The 18,962-nt window shown below is 44.2% G+C and overlaps 1 protein-coding gene across 5 annotated transcripts in view; it reads left to right on the top strand.

Annotated features, from left to right (window-relative positions):
* The first annotated feature begins 4,901 nt into the window (after positions 1–4,901).
* Bbs9 (Bardet-Biedl syndrome 9) overlaps positions 4,902–18,962 on the top strand; it is a 402,621-nt gene continuing 388,560 nt past the window's right edge. The window contains exons 1-2 of one of the 5 annotated variants that reach the window (XM_050124916.1): positions 4,910–5,382; positions 5,907–5,961. The gene's annotated coding sequence lies outside the window, so the exon portion shown is untranslated. Of the gene's footprint in view, positions 5,498–5,906; positions 5,962–18,962 lie in introns of all 5 variants that reach the window. The other 4 variants (XM_050124917.1, XM_050124918.1, XM_050124914.1 and 1 more) reach the window with 4 other exon arrangements.

Below are 18,962 nucleotides of genomic sequence, written 5' to 3'. Positions count from 1 at the left end.
ATATATATATATATATATGCAAAGCACTCATACTCATAAAATAATAAAGTATGTCTAAAAAATTTAAATAAAGAATATTCTTTCCCTTCTTGTCTTCTGCTTTTGCTTCTGCTCCACCTTGCCTTGGGCATCCCTGCTTATGTCATCACTTTCCAGTTACAGTGACATAGACAGGCTAAGGGGAAGGGACATCTGATATTGTCCCTTTCAAAGTTTTAAAAAAGGTTTTATTGTTTTTTTGTGTTACTTCCACTCATTCCAAACTAAACCATTGTCATATTATGACTATATATATGGGTGCAGTTTTTTTTTCTCTCCAAACTGCTTCGTGCTGTATGGGGGCACTCTTCATCAGTCTTTCGTGGTATATCCTGTGTGCTAGGTTCATCTTACTCAGCAGTTGGGTGAAGTAATTTTTTGAGGGTGTTTACAGCAACCTTTCAGGAGGGTGTGGTCTACTGTACCATATTGGTCTAGAAGCAACCTATCATACTTTTCATTGAATATATATGTCTGTATATGTCTATATAATTAATGTTTAAGTTTTCCACCATGAACAAAGATTTTTCCTGCAGTAACCTTTGAAGTTTCCAGGAAGAAGATGGGGCCCCACAACAACAACTCTACCTGGTTGATATGACTTCATGATACTGATAGCGCTACTACGAGACCTGTTTTGGGTACCAGCTACACAAGACAGTTCCAACTTGGTTAGCTGAAATGGTGCACATCTTTTACAATGTTCTGGCCAGACCTGCACAAAATACTCAGAAACTATTTGCAATCTTACCAGACATTAATCTTGACATTTAATCATCATTTTACTTTTCACAGGATCCCCTAGAAAGAATGTTGCCCCCATGACAGCTGGAAGTAATTCTTGAGGACAACGTCCCCTCTCCCAGCAAAGTTTGTCCTCGGGTTTAGGGACATAATTTTCTCTGAATTTGCTGAATACAAGTAGACTGGATATTGTAAGTGCAATTCTTACTTAGTAATTGTTTTTATTGTATATAGTTAAAATCTTTCCTATTTTAGACAAAAGAGAAAATATTAAACAACATAAATGTTACATTTGTTTGTGCTGCAGAATAATTTCTGAGAATCAAGGCAATCTCTTAACTATAACCTTCCATAAAATAAAAATCAAAAAGCAGGTCACTTTTTCTAACAAACAATAGCACAGGATATACATTACCATTCCAAAATGGAAGAAAGGGATCATAGTGAAGAAATACTGGACCAAAGCAAGAACAAAACCCAGCAAGGCAAACTCTAAATTCTGCATCTCCCTGTCTGATGTCAAAGAGCTGTCCAGGTCTCAAACTCCTTTCAACTTTGTTAACTGCAACACACTTTTTCCCTTGGGCTGTTTTCCACTTCCTGTTAGCAACTCTCCTTAGAATATATCCTATCTTCTGGCATCTCCAACATCTTGAGGTTTCCACATAGTCCAGGCTTGACCTTCATGCATTGACCTCTCTATGTCTCAAGGCAAGGGCACTACTGATACATGTCCCGCCTCAGCAGCTTTCCTTTGCCATCAAGGGAGATTGCACAATCCATTTCTTGTAAAACTAGGCAAAGCTGCCAAGTTCTGTTGTTCCTTGGGGATAGAACTTGGCCCCCTTGTTCAATTACATCTATATCAACTTTCTGTTGTTGTTGGTTTCTTTTGCTGCTTAAGCTTAATCCATTTTCAGGAAACAGGAAACTTAGTTGGATGGGGTCTTGCTCTGAGGTCGCCACTCCCTTTATTCCACTTTGTATCAGGCTTTCCTTTAAACTGTTTATTTCTCTGAGCACTGATGTAACTCCATTACATCCTGGTGTATACTTTTTTTCCTCAAGCTGTACATTTTGTATTTCTCTTTGTCCACTTTGCTTTTTTTTCATCACACATCTGCATAAGAGTGATTACTAATAACCACATGACAGAGTCAATCTTAGGCTGTATTGAAATCTCCTCTGCCTATGCCATTAATCCAAATTCTTTAATTTAGTCTCAGGCAGATTTTTATAACAAGGGCAAAAAGCAGTCATATTCTTGGCCAAAATATCACAAGAATGATCTCTAGGCCGCTTACTAATATTCCTTCCCTCTGAGACTTCTTGAGCTGGACTATCATAATTCATATCACACTCAACACCATTGCCCATGCTCCTATTATGATGGCCCATTAAGCCTGCTAGAAGTATCCAATCTTTTTTTCTAGTCCAAAGTTACAGAGTCTTCCATATTCCTCCAAACAACAACATGGTCACAGCAATACCCCACTCCTAGTACTCATAGTCCCAGCTATGTCTTAGTCACTGTTCTTTTGCTGTAAAGAGTTGCTTTTGCTGGGCATCTTACCACAACAACTCTTATAAAAGGAAACATTTAATTAGAGGTTTGCTTACAGTTTCAAAGGTTTAATGCATTATCATCATAGTGAGGAACATGGCAACAAGTTTGAGCAGTAGCTGAGAGCTGCATTCTGATCCACAGTGATGGGGGTGACAGACTGGGTATGGCATGGGCTTTTGAAGCATCAAAGCCCAGTGATGCATTTATTTCAACAAGGCCATACCTTCTAACCCTTTCAAACAGTTCCACTCTCTGATGACTAAGCCTTCAAAAATATGAGCCTATGCAGGGAATTCTCAGTTAAAATCCACATTCACTTAAAATAAAATAATAATAATAATTAAAATTATATTGTATGCAATTCTCAAAGAGTTAGTAAAAATACATTAGAGAAAAAAGAAATTACAATGAAAGAGTTGGGTCTTAGCAAAGACAAACCAGATAGACACTCTTAGCCAAACTAAGCAAAAGAATGAGAGAGAAGACCTAAATTAATTGACATTAGAGATAAAATAGGATGCCACATGGACTCTAATGAAATTCAAAGGATCATTAGTGGATGCTTTAAAAACCTGTTTCCCAAATTAGGCAATTTAGAAGAAAAGGATACATTTCTAGAAGCATATGACCTACCAAAGTTACAGCAGAAGGGTTGTGGTGATTTGAATATGCATGGCTCCCATAGACTCATTTGTTTGAATGCTTGGCAAGCAGGGAGTTACACTATTAGAAGGTGTGGTCTTGTTGGGGTAGGTGTGGCCTTATTAGAGTAGGTGTGGCCTTGTTGGAGGAAATGTGCCATTGTCAGGGTGGGCTTTGAGGTCTCTTATGCTCAAGCTATCTCCAGTGTGGTATGCAGTTCACTTCCTGTTGCCTGAGGATGAAGATGCAGAGCTCCTGTGGGGTGGTGGCAGCACATGCCTTTAATTCCAGCACTCAGGATGCAGGAACAGGTGGATCTCTGTGAGTTTGAGACCAGTCTGGTCTACAGAGTGAGTTCTAGGACAGCCAGGGCCACCCAGAGAAACCCTGTCTCAAAAAACCAAAAAAGTCCCTTAGCTCCTTCTCCATAACCATGTCTGCCTGCACACCACCATGTCCTGCCATGACGATAATGGACTAAACCCATGAAACTGTAAGTCACTCAATTAAATGCTTCCCTTTATAGGAGTTGGTGTGGTCATGGTGTTTCTTCAACAGAAACCCAAACCAAGACAAAGGTATACATAGCTTACACAAGCCCTATAAGCAATAATGAACACTGGGGCAGTAACAGTCTCTCAATCAAATCTCCAAACTAGAGGGACTTCCTCTGTAATTCTATCAGATATTTAAAAATCAACACCAAGTCTTCTCAAAAATTTCCATAAATTAGGTGGCCTGAGAGATGTCTTAGTGGTTAAATGCACACAATGCTCTTCCATGGGACCTGGGTTCCATTATCAGCATGAATGTGGGGCTTCACAATGGTCTGTAACTTCAGTTTGAAAGGACCTAGTGTCCTCTTCTGCCCTCCTTAGGCACCAGGCTGCCCTCCCTAGGCACCAGGCGGCGTACTTACATACAAGTAGGCCAAATACTCATATGCATAAAATAAATATAACAGATAAATCTAAGAAAAATAAAAGTAAAAAGTTCCCCATAAATAGAATTGGAAAGTACACTATCGAATTCATCTTATAAAGCTAGCATCATCCTGACATCCAAACTTAGTAAGAACACGTGCAAAAATTCCTCATAAAATACCCACAATTCAATGATGCATTGAAAAAATTCATATCCCATGAACAAACTTGGCTTGATTAGAGGCATGCCAGGACAACATGTTTCAGCCAATAAATGTGATACAATACAGAAAGATTCAAGGAGAGAAATCATATGGCCACCTCAAGAGACTCAGAAAAGGCCATTGACAAAAGCTTAATACTCTTGCTCGATAAAAGTCCTGAGAAAGTTGTGGACATGCCTCAACATAGCAGTTTTCTTTCTGTTGCTGTGACCAAGATCAAGTGTGTGTGCGGGCATTGCCCGTTTAATCTTACCCGTTCATGGTTTAGGAAGTTAGTGCAGATACGGTGCTGGATACTTACTGCTGGGTTCCCTTTCTCAGAAAGCCCACGCCTGCCTGTCTAGCTCACAGGGGCTGGATCCTTCTACATCAATAAACAGTCAAGAAAATGCCCCAGACATACCTACAGGCTAATCTTTCTTCAGTTGAGGCCGCCCTTCCCAGGTGTGTCAAATTGACAACCAACCCATAGCCAATACTGAATACTAAATGAGGTGAAACTGGAACTATTTTTTTCCCCCTTTAAAGAGGAATGAAACAAGGGGGTCTGCTCTTTACTTTATTCAGTATGGTGCCTGAAATCTTAGCCGCAGCAGTTAGGCCAACTCAAGAAATAAAACGATATAAATTGTAAAGCCACGGGGTCTCAGGCCTAGACACCAGAACACTAAAACACGGAGGGCGTGGTCTGTGGTAGCCCCCCCGCGGAGGCGGGACTTCCGCCGAAGCGTGGTGAAGGACAGTCTGCCCAAGTGTTTCAGGGGCGCCCTGCTCCATCCCACCCTGCAGCCATTTAGGGTGTCAAGGACGGCCCAGGAACCGTCTCTTCCCCGCCACTCGCTGTCGGCCGCCTGTACTACAACACCCAGCAGGCCCCGCGGCCCCGCGTCTGACTTGCGCAGTAGCCTCCGTTGTAAAATGCTATGACAACAGGGCGCAGGCGGCTTGGATTTAGGCTGGAGTGGGGAGGTATCTTCCGCAGGCTGTCGACTTGCTGCCTTACCCCTCATACAGCTTCCTCGGTGGTTTCATCCTCTGTGTGAGCATCTGGACTTGGAGTTGTTCTCTCTTGCCTTGTGGCTTCTGATTAATCCATGCCGTTTCCCCTGCTTGTCTCTGGGGGATGACAACGGGTGCGGGAGAGCCTGGAGGGACTCACTTCAACTCTGTGTAGCTGGTGTTGCTGCTTGGCGGGATTCTGTCTGCCTCTGGACGTGGAAAACTTCGAACACAAGACCAAGAGGTACTAGAGGAGTTAAGGGTTGCTTTTCCCTGCGCGGCTGTTACTTCTGCTCCATCACTGTATCCTCACCAGGAGTTCTGAAAGGGAAGTCTGTGCATAGTGGGTTCGCAGAAAGGTGAGGAGGCAAAGTTCACTTGTTGGCATCGGGTAAGAAATACTCCAGGAATTAAACTTCGGGTGCATGAATGCATTCGCTATGCCTGGTCAACAAGACCTCAGCTGCCACGTAATGGTTTGGGAGATTTTGGATTGTCCTTTTCCTAGGAAGTAGGCTTGCATTCAAACAGACCGCTAACACGACGTGTCTAGATCCTATGAACACCTTTGAGGAAGGGGTGACTTGTAAGGATTCCAAGCAGCAGTCACGTGGAGTAATAACACGTTTGTTCTGTGACATTTCAACAGGTCTTGTGAGCAGAGCGTCAAGGCAGTCCTCAGTCTGTGACTGCAGCGGGAGCATGTTGATACTCCCCAGTGCTGCCTGTGGTAGGATTAGTGTTTATCCCTTTCTCTTTCCTTTGCAGACTACAGCAGTTTAGATGCCTAAGCTGGTTTTATCAGCAGCTCCTCCCAGGCAAGGTCTGCACTTAGCTTGATTTTCTTGATAAACTTAAAGATCATTTTTTGGTGTCTCACATTGTCTTTAAATACCAAGTCGTGTCATATGTATATATCTACATCTTGATTTATACACACAGCTTGAAAGATACTGGAGGGAAAATAGGGTTTTCTCCTCCCTCCCTCCTTTCTTTCCCCCCTTCATTGTATTTTTTTTTTTTTTTAAAATTTCACGATATGGCCCAAGCTGACCTGGAACTTACTGTGTAGGCTAGGCCATCTTTAAACTTATGATCCCCTTGCCTCAGGCTCCCAAATGTTGGTATTACAGGTGTGTGCCACCATGTAATGTATTAATGTCTGTTAGCATTCGGAGAGAGGAAGATTAACCTAGTAGTAATATGTGAAGATGATATGGTTGAGGTTTGGTTTTGGTTATGGAGTGGACTATCATAAGATTCAAAATAAGAGACCTTGTTTTGAAAACCACTTACAAGTTGTTTGTAAGAGTTTAAGTATTTTTTTAAATTATTTATAGTGGTTGTGGTTAAATTATACCTCCCACTTATGTTTATGATATAGTATTAAATGGGGGTGCATGTATGTATGTATGTGGACAAGGGTACCACAGTGCCAGTGTGGAGGTCAAAGAGCAACTTGCAAGAGTCAGTTCTCGCCCTCCACCATGTGGGTCCTGTCAGGCTCGGCAGCAAGCACCTTCCTCTGCCAAGCTATCTCACTGGCCTTATGGTATGACTTCCTGATGAAAATGCTCTCTGCAGGGAAAAAAATATCCATTAACATTACTGTAAAGTTTTATACCTTTCCAGGTACCGTAGGAAGTCTCACTCCTCTGAACTTACGTACGTACGTGTGTGTGTGTGTGTGTGTGTGTGTGTATGAACCATGTACCACTGATCTACACTCTAGTCCCCTCAGATACTTTTTTGAAAAGTATTGAAATATATCAAGTTATTAAAAATATTCTTGTTGATTATAATATTTACAAGGGCTGGGGGGTAGCTCTTTTAGTATCCATTTAAAAATACATACAAACGTATACACACAGATGCACGTTCATGCACTTGCGCGCGCGCGCACACACACACACACACACACACACACACACACAGCTTCTGACCCACCTCTTTGGAGGTTCCAGTTGAACTTTTGCTGTGTTCAGAGGACTCTGCTGTCTCCACCTCTGCCCCACCTCCACGACTGTCCCGTCTATCACCATTACTGGGTTACTGCTGGTGTTTAGTAAGCGGTCACAATGGGTTGAGCATTGGCTAAGGAAGTGCATCTCTTAGGCCGTCTTATTTTCCCACCACCAGGATCAGATACTGGAGCAGAAGTTCTCAACCCTAGTTTGTGACCCCTTTGGGGGGTTGAATGCTACTTTCATGGGGGTCATATATCAGGTATTGTGCATATCAGATATTTACATTACGATTCATAATGATAGCAGAACTACAGTTAGGATGTAGTAATGACATAATCTTAGGTTTGGGGGTCACTTCAACATGAGGAACTGTATTAAGGCCGAAGCATTAGGAAGGTCGAGAACCACTGTACCAGAGGTCAAGGGGCTTACTGTATGGTTGGAACATCGCATCGGGAAGTGAACTGTCTGCCTGACCCCGCCGCTCCTGCGCCTTTCATGTCAACTGAAGAGTCCAATACAAGCCCTTGTCATATTGATTTCGAATTAGTGTTTGTTTTAATCTTACGTGACACTGCCGTTGCTCTGGACTCCCGACCTGACTTCTCTTTCCTGAGATTTAAGGACAGAAACATTACTTGGAGAAAGTTGCAGATATGAACAGCAGCGCTTTAGGTCAGCTTCCTAAGTTCAAAGCCTGCCTCCGACTGTCAGCTTGTCCCGCTGCATTCCCTGCGTTTTTGTGGCCACTGATGTCAGTCTGGTTCAGTGAGGCGTTAAAGCTGCCTGTCTCATGAAGGAAAGTTAAATACAGGTGATCACTTGGGCAGGTGTCCTACCTTCAGTGATACCCAAATAATCATATCTACAGTCACTCTGGAGAGTCAAAGGAATTTCTTTTAAAATCACAAGTATGTATGTATGTGTATATGTATATTTATTCGTGGTGTGTGTGTGTGTGCTGTTGGTGTCACAGCATGTGTGTAGAGGTCAGAGTACAAATTTGGGGAGTTGGTTCTCTCCTTCCACCATGTAGGTCCCAGGGATTGAACTGAGGTTGTCAGGCTCCATGGCAGGTGCCCTTCCCTACTTGAGCTACGTCTTCAGTCTGATTCAAATAGAGTTTTTGCAAAATGTTTGAGCTTGACCTGAAAGTCAGTAAACAATAAATAGATGCTAGCTATGAGTTCCTTTCACGAGAGGGCAGAGTAGTCACTGAAAACTTTGCTTTTGGTTTCCCCCTTTTGCTGAGAGAGAGAGATGGGTGATGGCTGGTGAGGTGGCTCAGCGGATAGCGGCACCCGCAGCTGCGTGCGATGCCATGTGTTCCCTGCGGCTCCACATGACAGAGAGAACCAGCTCCCACGCGTGTGCCATGAGTTCCCGGGGCTCCACACGAGAGAGAACCAGCTCCCACACGTGTGCCATGATGCGTTCCCTGCGGCTCCACACGATAGAGAGAACCAGCTCCCACACGTGTGCCAGGGCACGCACCTGCCCAAAGTAATACAGTATCCGCTCAAAAGAAAAACGAGCCGTGTGGGTGTGTGGCAATTCTTATAATCCCGGCCTCGAGAAGACCAAGGCAAGAGCACTCTTGAGTTCACAGCCAGCCTGTCTTACATAGCAAGTTCCCCGCCAGCTCAGGTCACATAGGTGGCCTTGTCTCAGAAAACAAAAAGCAAACAAAAAAGCAAAAGAGATAAAGTCCCTGTATTGATACATGCTTGTTTCAGTTCCCCAAATAATAAATTGCACAGCATTAGCACGAACTGAAACAAGGGTAGTACATGTGCAGAAGCCGCCCCGCCTTAGATGTGGGATTAATTGAAAACAAGGCTTCTCTGGGACGCTCCTACCACATGAGGGCACGAGGTACCTCACCACATTCCCGGGTGCTTTGCCTTCCCCCCGAATGCTTTCTTTTCTCAACTCTAGTGCTTAAAACCTGAGTTCAGATCTCTTATTAAATTCCAGCTTTGCTTTGAAAACAAGACAAGACAAGAATGTGAGGACTAGCTGATTAATGGATGCTTCTGGCTGCTTAAGCTCTTTGATGTGGAGAGAATGATTTCCTCCTAAGCTTTGGAATGACAGCGAGAGGTCCTAAGAAAAGAAGGCTAAGGCAGAGCCGTGATGGAAGAAAGGCTTACTTAGGTCGCCAGGCATGGGCTGAGCTCTGTCATCCACAACTCAGAGAGCTTCAGAATCTGAAACTTTAGAGCCCTGATGTGATACCATGTGTGGGATGTCCCATGCCTACCTCCTCTGTCAGGTTATAGTGAAAAGTCAGATACCCCTAATTTATTGTTTATAATTAGACTCAGGCCATGTGTGTAAGATGCATATGAAATATGAATTTAATGTTTAAAGTGGACACTTCTCTAAGATGTCTGATTATGCACATGTCAGTGTTCCAAAACCTGAAATCCACAAGGGCTGACCCTAGGTGGCCTGGGCATGGGATCTTCCAACTGTACAGTGAGCCGGAGCATCTGGTCCTATCCAGCCGACTCGGAAGGTGACAAATACCCCACAATAATATCCAGCTTATTGTGGTTTCATTTGTTTGCTTTTTTTTTTTTTATTATAGCAAGCTACAAAAACCCATTCTTATGGTTTTCTTTTGTTTTGTAACTCAAGCTGACCTCAAGCTTACAATCCCCCTGTCTCAATTTCTTCAATGCCGTCATAGTAGCTATGTACCACCTTGTTACCACTCTGATAAAGGTTTTCAATGACATTTTCATTGATATATGTTTTAAAATTCAAACCCTAGCCATGTCTCTTGTTACTTATCTAAATACTTTGATTTTTTTGTGCATGTTCTGATGGCCCAACAGAAGAGATCCTCTCCTTCTGTTATTTGGGGGAGGGTTAGTATGTTTTCTAGGTGGGCCCCATGAGGGTTTTTTCTTTTGCCTGAATGAGAAGAAGAGAATCTTCCTTGGTTGTTGAGCAGTTCTTCTTTTTAGTCTTTCTTGTACTAAAGAAAGTGCAAGTTTCTTGAACAGCCCAGCCCCCTCTCCCTGCCTTCTTTTCGTCACCTGATGCAGAATGTGGCAGAGAATCACTTATTCTTTAATTGGTTGCTTTAATTTCCTCCTCCACTTCCTCCTCCTACTTTTTCTTTTCTTCTCCTCTCCTCCTTTTTATTGTTTTGTTTTTGTTTTTTAACTGTGGCAGGGTTTCTCTGTGTAGCCCCAGCTGTCTTAAAATTTGCTTTGTAGACCAGGTTGGCCCTAGCTCACAGAGTTCTGGGAATGTGCTGGGGTTAAAGGTTTGGGTCACCACCACTCGGCGAAACAGCCACATTTGATGTAGCTGCTGTATTAGTTGGCCTTCAGATACTATAACAATATACTCTAGATCATTAATTTACAACTGGTCTCCTGGTTTCCGAGGTTCTAGTCACTGTGAGAACACAGGGCAGATGGAGCAAAAGTGTTTATGTCAGGGCTATGAAGCAAGGAGAGAAGTAGCCAGGGCACACAGCCAGGTTCAGGGGTTTCCCTGATGATCTGATGACCTTTGACTGGGCCCCGCAGAGAGCCTACCACGTCTCATGAACTGCCCTGTGGACCAAGCTGCCTTCCACAGGATATTAAACACCCTGCTTATATCAAGGGCTACACCTTTCTAGGTACGTCTCCCACTCCTGAACTCGATGACCTAACCCTGGCTTTCCTTTGCTCTCATCAGAAGCGCTGATATAGGGTCTAGCGAATGCTTCCTCTCTGCCACATTCCTCCAGAAAGGAGTTGTTGTTTTGCTGTTCTGGGCTGTAAGAAAAGATGCCCTTAGCTGGGCATGGTGGTTTACACACACCTGTAATTCCAGCACTCAGGAGGTGGAATATCAGGAGTTCTAGACCGACATGGACCATATAGCAAGTTTAAGGCCAGCCTGGGCTACATGAGCCCCTCTCAAACAAATAAGAACAAAGAACTGGTATATGGGGAGAGGATATCTTCTTTCTGGTGAGCCAATTATATAACGTTATATTTTTTTCTCTGTGTCTGGCATATATAATGAAAATTTTTGTAGTCTATTAAGTACCATTACTTCATTCAAGTAAAAATCCAATAAAACTCTAATAAAAATCTTTAGTACGTTTTTTACCCCCAAACTTAAGTTTGGTCATCTGGCAGTTAGTAGACTTATATAAAACCATTAGTCATGAGTGGTATAAATACTTTTAAGAAACTCCCAAATGTATTGGGGCTCATATATTTATTAACCTACACCCCCCCCCCCTTTTTGAGTCAGGGTCCCATGTAGGCTGGTCTGGTCTGAACTTGCTATGTATTGGAGGCTGGCCTTGAACTCCTAATCTTCTCATTGCTACCTTCCCAGTGTTGGGCATGCTCCACCATGTCCAGTGTTATTTAGTACTGGGGACTGAGGCCAGAGCTCCTGCATGCCAGGCGAGCATTCTACCCAGAGTAATTAACTTCCTCCTTAGCAGAGGTAAAGGCCAGTGGGTGGACTTCCACTCTTGCTCTTTGGTTTGAATGTGTATGTGCATATGTTAAGTGTATGTATGTGTCCTTGTTTGGGAGTGTGCACATACATGGGGCGGCGAGAAGTTAACCTCAGGTGTTGTTCCTTGGGCCCATGCATCGATTTTTTATTTATGTATTTATTTATTTTTATTTTTATTTTTAATACAGGATCTCTTTGTGGCCTGGAACTTGCTGATAAAGCTCTGCTGGCCAAGGGACCGTCCTGTCCTGCCTTTGTCTACCTACTGCTGAGGTCATGTCACTTGCTGGCACGCCTGACTTTTCTACATGGGTCCTGAGGATTGAACTCAGGTTCTCATGCTTGAACAGTGAGCATTGTGCTGGCTAAGCCATCTCCCCAGCCCTTTTCTGTATCCCAGGATGGCTTGGAATTTGCTATTTGGGCCAGATTCACCTGATACTTGAAGGAAACCTGTAGCCAGTGCTGGTATTATAGACTAGTATGTCACACGGCTGGCCTTTTTTTTTTTTTTAAGGTTATTTATTTATTAGAAATGCAGTACTCTGTCTGCATGGACACCTGCACACCAGAAGAGGGCGCCAGATCTCATTACAGATGGTTGTGAGCCACCATGTGGGTGCTTGGAATTGAACTCAGGACCTCTGGAAGAGCAGGCAGTGCTCTTAACCTTTGAGCCATCCCTTCAGACTCCCCCTCTGCCTTTTTTTAGACATGGTCTCACTATGTAACTCAGAACAGCCAAAAACTTGTGGCATATTGTGTTGCCCAAGATTCTTAAAGACCAGGATTATAGCCCTGCGCCACCATGGCTGGCCTCTCATTGTTTTGAATTTGTCATTTTGCAATAATTTCATTAGAATGTCTTTTGAAAATTAACATATCACACCACGGTCTCAGAAATGTTTTCCCATGACAACAGTACAAATAGTATAAACCCTTAAACTGACAATATTAAAACTAAACTACAGTATTTTTTCATGAAACTTTTGGGTAGCCTATAAAGAAAGGGGTTTCAACGTGATGTTTTATATTTTTGAGACAGGGTTTTATGCAGTCCCACTATAACCTGGGGCTGGGCATATGTTCCTGATGCTCTTGCCTCAACTTCTAAGTGCTGGGGTCACAGATCTGAGCCACCACACCTTGATTCTAACTTTATAGTCCTTAGAAATGAATCTCCTGGGAATGGCCTTGTATTAGCCATTTGTGGTTCCTGCCCACCACTGATCCATTTTATATAGGTAAAATTAGTCATTTTGAGGCTATTATAGCAATATATTCACTTAATATGTAAGCTTATATAATCTTTTTTTTTACACTCAGCATAATGGCCTATATATTTCTGCAAATTGTGTATGATAGTAGTGTGTGTGTGTGTGTGTGTGTGTGATTGAGACTAATATACAGTCTAGGATGACCTCAGACTTTCCATGTAACCCAAGTTGATCTCAAGTTTGTGATCCTCCTGCCTCTCCCTTCCAAATGCTGAATTACATGAGGTATTATGCCTGACTACTCTGTGGCAGGCATGACAGGTTTGTGTGTTGTCTATGCATGTGTGCATGTTGGAGCTCACCATTTTTCAGATAGACTGACCAGTGAGCCGCAGCAAGCCCCAGAGATCCTCTGGTACCCCCCAACCCCTGCATTGGGGATACACATTTGCTTGGCTTTTCACCTGGGTCCTGGGGTCCTGCACAGCAGGCACTCAGTGAACCATCTCCCAAGCCCTGTACACCATGCTTTAGAATCGCTGAGCTGTGTTGGGACGCAATACATGCACATTGTGTCACCATGTAGATGGTTGAGGGGCCTTTTCTTTCCCTGGACAGAAATCGTGGGGGGCCAGGAAACACCTCAAAAACTGGTCTCATGCAGCGAGCTGTTCGACTGCTTCTTCAGTTGTTAGGTGACTGTCTGGGGTTGGGATGTGAGCTGAGCCTGGGTGCCAGGCACAATGCTAAGGAGTTAGGTGCCAGGTGCAGCTAAAGTCAGGCTCAGTTGTTGCTGGTGTGTGTGTGTGTGTGTGTGTGTGTGTGTGTGTGTGTGTGTGTGTGGTGATGAGGAGCTGAGTGGCCATCACCAGATCTTGAGTTGTCAGCAGAGGTTACTAATACAGAAACCTGGTGCTATAAGCAAACCGGGCGTTTGGGAGCTCAGTCCCTGGCACAGGGTCTGGGCACAAGCTGTTGGTAGAACTTTCACTGTCAAGCTTAGTTCCAGAGTCCTGAAACTGGTGCCAGACACAAGTGAGGCTGCTCAGGAGCTCGGAGCCAGGAGTCCGAAATGGGCATGAGCTGCTGGGACCTGCCTTCCAGATCCCTGGGACCTCTTCCTCTGTCAAGTGCTTTGCTCCACCCCCTACCTCCCACCCCAATCACAGTCCTAAGCCCTGTGATTTGGAGCAGTCATGGCTTTACCTTTTAGCACGGATGACAGTAGTGCCTCTGACAAGGGATGTGCTTTGTCTTCCTCTGGTCAAGGCAGAAAGGGCTCACCCAAGGCATGTTACAGGGGCTAACAGCAGGGCTAATGCTTCTAGGAGGCACCAGGGCAATCTTTGCATAATATCTTAAAATGTCTGTGGTGTGCTCAAGCCCGCTGGTGCCTGGCTGTGTGTATGCCCAAGGCAGTCCGGGCAGTAAAGGCAAGTTCACTAATTAGCCCAGCCACCTATCTTGGATGTCTTTGTTTATGCATAAGAAATAAGCATCGGGAGTGCTTACCCTATAAACTGACAAAACTTGGCACTAACAGCAGTTTTAAAATTTCATCTTTTTAGGTTTTACTTATGTGTATATATGTGTATCTGTATTTGGGTTTGTGCACGTGACTGCTGTACCCACAGAGGTCAGAAGAGGGTGTCAGATCCCCGAGGTTGAGTTTATAGGCTGGCTGTTTGGAGCTTCCTGATGTGGGTGCTGAGAGCAGAATTCAGGACCTGTGAAAGAGCAGTATGTGCTCTTAATCACTGAGCCATCTCTCCAGCCCTCACTAACAGCAATTTTTAACAGTGCTTTAAAAATGCTGCACATCTGTCCAGGGCTCAGGGAAAGGTGGGTCCCTCCTTTGTTGTAATGGTTTGGTGAATGACACATTGAAAGACACGTAGGGTCAGGTGTGGGAGGACTGGGGTTCAGGTCAGCTTGAGGCACATGAAACCCTGTCTGAGAACACAAAAGGAAACAAAAGGACTGAACAAAAGAGACCCCCCTCCCAAAAGAAGGACCTTAAGGAAGCAAAAGTTTATTTTGTTGGTAGTCATGGTGATAGGAGGTGGATGGTCACATTCTACCTGAGTGAGGAAGCTGAGAGGTAAGGGCTGATGTCCAATGGGTTTCCTCTGTGAGGAGTCTAGGCCACGCCCATAGGATTACTGTGGCCCACATAGAAGGTAAATCTTTTCACCACAACTGACCCTAGAGATGCCCTCAGAGACACTCTCAGAGGTTTTCATTGGCAAGTCAGAATCTCATCAGGTTGACGCTCAAGATTAACCATCACAATGACGTTTGATTTTTTTTTTTTGTGGCAGTTCTAGGACTGAAGCCAGGACTTTGGACATGCTAGGCTCTTGTGCTCTACCACAAAAAGTTAAAAGTTTAAACATTTTAACTTCTGGGATAGATTTTCCCTAAGTTGAACAAGCTCCTCCTGAATTCACTCACTCTGTAGCCCAGATTGTCCTCCTGCAGCTTCCGGGACAGCTGGGGTTGGCATTGCCACCAGACCTGTGATAAAGGCTGTGCTGTGGCATCTCATGGCAGCTTCGACTTGCCTCACCCTGACTCGTGTTGTAGAGCACCCTTTCGTGTATGGGTTGGCTATTTGTAGGTCTTCAGTGGAGAAACACCAGTTCATCTGTTTGCTCGCTATTTATTTATTTATTTATTTATTTATTTATTTATTTATTTATTTATTTATTTATCTATCTATCTGCTCTCCTGCTTGCTTACTTATTCATTTATTTATTATCCCTGTTGAGTTGTGGAATTCTTTACATATCTTGAATGTCCTTATCAGATGACTGAGTTGCAGAAGTTTCTCTGTAGTTTGCACCTGCTGCCCAGCTTAATCAACACTCATAGCCAGCTTTGCTCTCACTGTTATTTTGTAGCTGGAGGGGCCCGAACCACAGCAGGGCTGGTAGCTACTTTTCTCCTTGTGATGACAGAGCCCCCACAGCGCAGTTTGAGCAAAGAGGTGTCTACTTGGTTCATTGTTTGAATGGACAGAGGGAAGGTAGGCGCCTGGTATTTGCTATTAGGAAACAGACTTGAATGCTGGTGTTCAGCTGCCATCTCCGGCTTCCTTTTTCACGTACTCTGTGACTCCAGCTTGTGGGATGGTGTGACCCACTGTGCTGGCTTATTGTCAGTTTACGTAGCTGGAGTCCTCTGGGAAGGGGGAGCCTCAGCTGAGGAACTGCTCCCATTGGGTTGGTCTCTGGGGCATTTTCTTAGTCGTTAATTGATGGAGGAAGGCCCAGCCACTGTAGGCGGTGCCCTCCCTGGGCAGGTGGGCCTGGGTTGTGTAAGAAAAGCAGCTGAGCAACCCAGGGGAAGCTAGCCAGTGCGCAGCGTTCCACTGTGGGCTCTGCTTCAGTTCCAGCCTCTAGGTTCCTGCCCTGAGTTCCTACTTGTCTTCCTGTCGTGATCGAGTGTGACCTATAGGTGTCAGATGAACCCTGTCCTCCTGGGCTCAAGGTGGCTTCCCTCTTCAGCTAGAACTTCCTGGAAACACCCTCTGAGACATGCCCACAGTGGATCTCCCAGGCAGTTCCAAACCTAGCCAGGTCGAGAAGGGCAGTTATCACGTTGCCCCTGGGTGGTGGCATGATTAGTTTATGTTGGGAATCCAGACTCACACAGCCCGTCTCTAGTGTGTGAGATTTTCAGCATTCTCAGACAGCTTCTGATAGTTTGTATGGAAGAAAATGGGCCCGGTTTTTATGATTAGTCATGCGAAGACCAATTCAAGAAACAGGTTGTTCTGTGTGTTTGTTGTTTTCAGATTCTGTGTCTGTGAACTTCCTTCCACCTGCTGGGAAATTAGCTGTGATCTCATCATCGTGTTCTCAGTGTGCTTGTGGCCTTCCGTAGTTGCGTGAGAGCGGCGGGGAGGTCAATCTGCAGGATCCGGGGGACAAGGAGGTCAATCTGCAGGATCCGGGGACAAGGAGGTTAATCTGCAGGATCCAGGGGACAAGGAGGTTAATCTGCAAGATCCAGGGGACAAGGAGGTTAATCTGCAGGATCCGGGGACAGGGAGGTTAACCTGCAGGATCCGGGGACGGAAGCCATTCTCCATCTTCAGTCCTTAAGCCGTGAACGAGAATCTTTTTATGACCTGCTTGTCATCACATTTTAAAGAGTCATTTATGGATTTCTTATTTATTTATTGTGTGCATGTATGCACGTGCACGTGTGCTGTAGCATGCGTGGGGAGCTCCAAGGACCACTCACGGTAGTCTTCTTGACTTCATCCTGAGTCTCTGGGATCCAGCTTAGGTCATCAGGCTTGGCGGGAAGCCCTGCTGGGCCAGCTTCCCAGCTCCGCATTCTGTTTTATGTGGAAGCAGTGGCTTCATAGCCAACTAATTCGATTTTACTGTTCGTGGAGACTTTGTGTGACGTAATTAATTAAGGGGAAAATGAATTTTTTTTTAAAATTATTTTTTGGTTTTTCGAGACAGGGTTTCTCTGTGTGGCTTTGGAGCCTGTCCTGGAACTCTCTCTGTGTGGACCAGGCTGGCCTCGAACTCACAGGGATCCGCCTGCCTCTGCTGCTGGGATTAAAGGTGGGCGCCACTATACTCACTTGAAAATGTACTTCTTAGGTACGGTTTGAGCCAGTACCTTGAAGGAAAGTTTCATCCGCATTAGAGAAAAATGTAGAAGCTGGGTATGGTGCTGCAATCCCAGTTCTTAGGTGGCTGACACAGGACAGGTACTAGGCCACCTCGGGCCTAGTGTGAGGCTTTGTCTAAAAAGGTAGAGGAATGCATAATCTCCTGGTAGGTGATGCCACAATATGCATTCACAGGAGTAACCTAAGAAGGGAGGGCTGGGGATGCTCATTCTGTGTAGGAAATCAAGGCACTGCAGTGGTTGTCTGAGGGTCTCTCTCTGTGTAAGTCCCCCTCTCCACCTTGCCTTTCTTGGAGGAAGTGCCTGTACTTCCAGTGCAGAGGGTATCACCGTCAGTTCCGAAAGGAAGTTGAGTGTTTTGTAGATTTCTGTGCTAGGCAGTGCTCTTCATCTGAATATTGTCCTCGAGAAAAGTTTTTTTTTTCATTTTTGTGTAATTCCTTCATCAAGTTCTCAAAAATTAGAATTAGTCCAAAATGGATCTATAGTGTCTCAGGCTAATTCATAATGATGTTGCAGAATATCTGATTAGTGTTTGTAGCAGTTGGACTCCTGTTTCCAAGCTGTGTACACATCACAGTGTTAGAGTTAAATGCAAGCGTTAATCTCAGAGCTGTGCAAGTTTAATTTGCCGTGCTTTAAGAGAGAACTAATTGAGCAGGGTGTGATGGAAAATGACTGTAATCACTTGTGGAGGCACAAGGACGGGAGTTCAAGGCCAGCCTGGGACGTACCAAACCTTGTCTTTAAAAACAAAACAAAACAAAACCAAAAATCAGTTTTTTTGTTTTGTTTTAAATGTATCTATTTTTATTTTCTTTTAAAAAAAGATTTATTTATTTATTATGTACAGTGTTCTGTCTGCATGTATGTCTGCAGGCCAGGCCAGAAGAGGGCACCAGATCTCATTATAGATGGTTGTGAGCCACCAAGTGGTTGCTGGGAATTGAACTCAGGACCTCTGGAAGAGCAGCCAGTGCTCTTAACCTCTGAGCCATCTCTCCAACACTCGGTCTTTATTTTTAAAAGTAATTTGATTATAGCTAATTCACAAATAAAAGCACTGCACAGTGAGATTAAGGTAGCTGCTTCACAGATGACAGTGATGACACACGCCTTTAATTCCAGTGCTCGGGAGGCAGAAACAGGTGGATATTTGTGAGTTCATGGCCAGCCTGGTCTACAGAGCGAGTTCCAGGACAGCCAGGGCTCCACAGAGGAACTGTCTTTAAAAACCAGACCCCCCACCCACCGCCAAGATAGCAGTTCAAACTTAAACCCTATATACACAGCTAGCATGGCCATTTGGAAGCCTTGTATCTTCACTTAGGGTATCTTCACTATCAATTATATTTTTAATTCACTCGTCTACCACAAAAAGAGAAAAACGATGACAGAATTGAAACAAGAAAGATAGGTTGATTTCTTCTTCTTCTTCTTCTTCTTCTTCTTCTTCTTCTTCTTCTTCTTCTTCTTCTTCTTCTTCTTCTTCTTCTTCT

This window comes from Alexandromys fortis, unplaced genomic scaffold, assembly GCF_014885135.2.
Source record: "Alexandromys fortis isolate MF-2015 unplaced genomic scaffold, M_Fortis_MF-2015_v1.1 scaffold_204, whole genome shotgun sequence".
Taxonomy (NCBI): domain Eukaryota; kingdom Metazoa; phylum Chordata; class Mammalia; order Rodentia; family Cricetidae; genus Alexandromys; species Alexandromys fortis.
Note: the sequence above shows the minus strand (reverse complement) of the source record. Positions and strands in the feature narration are given on the sequence as shown.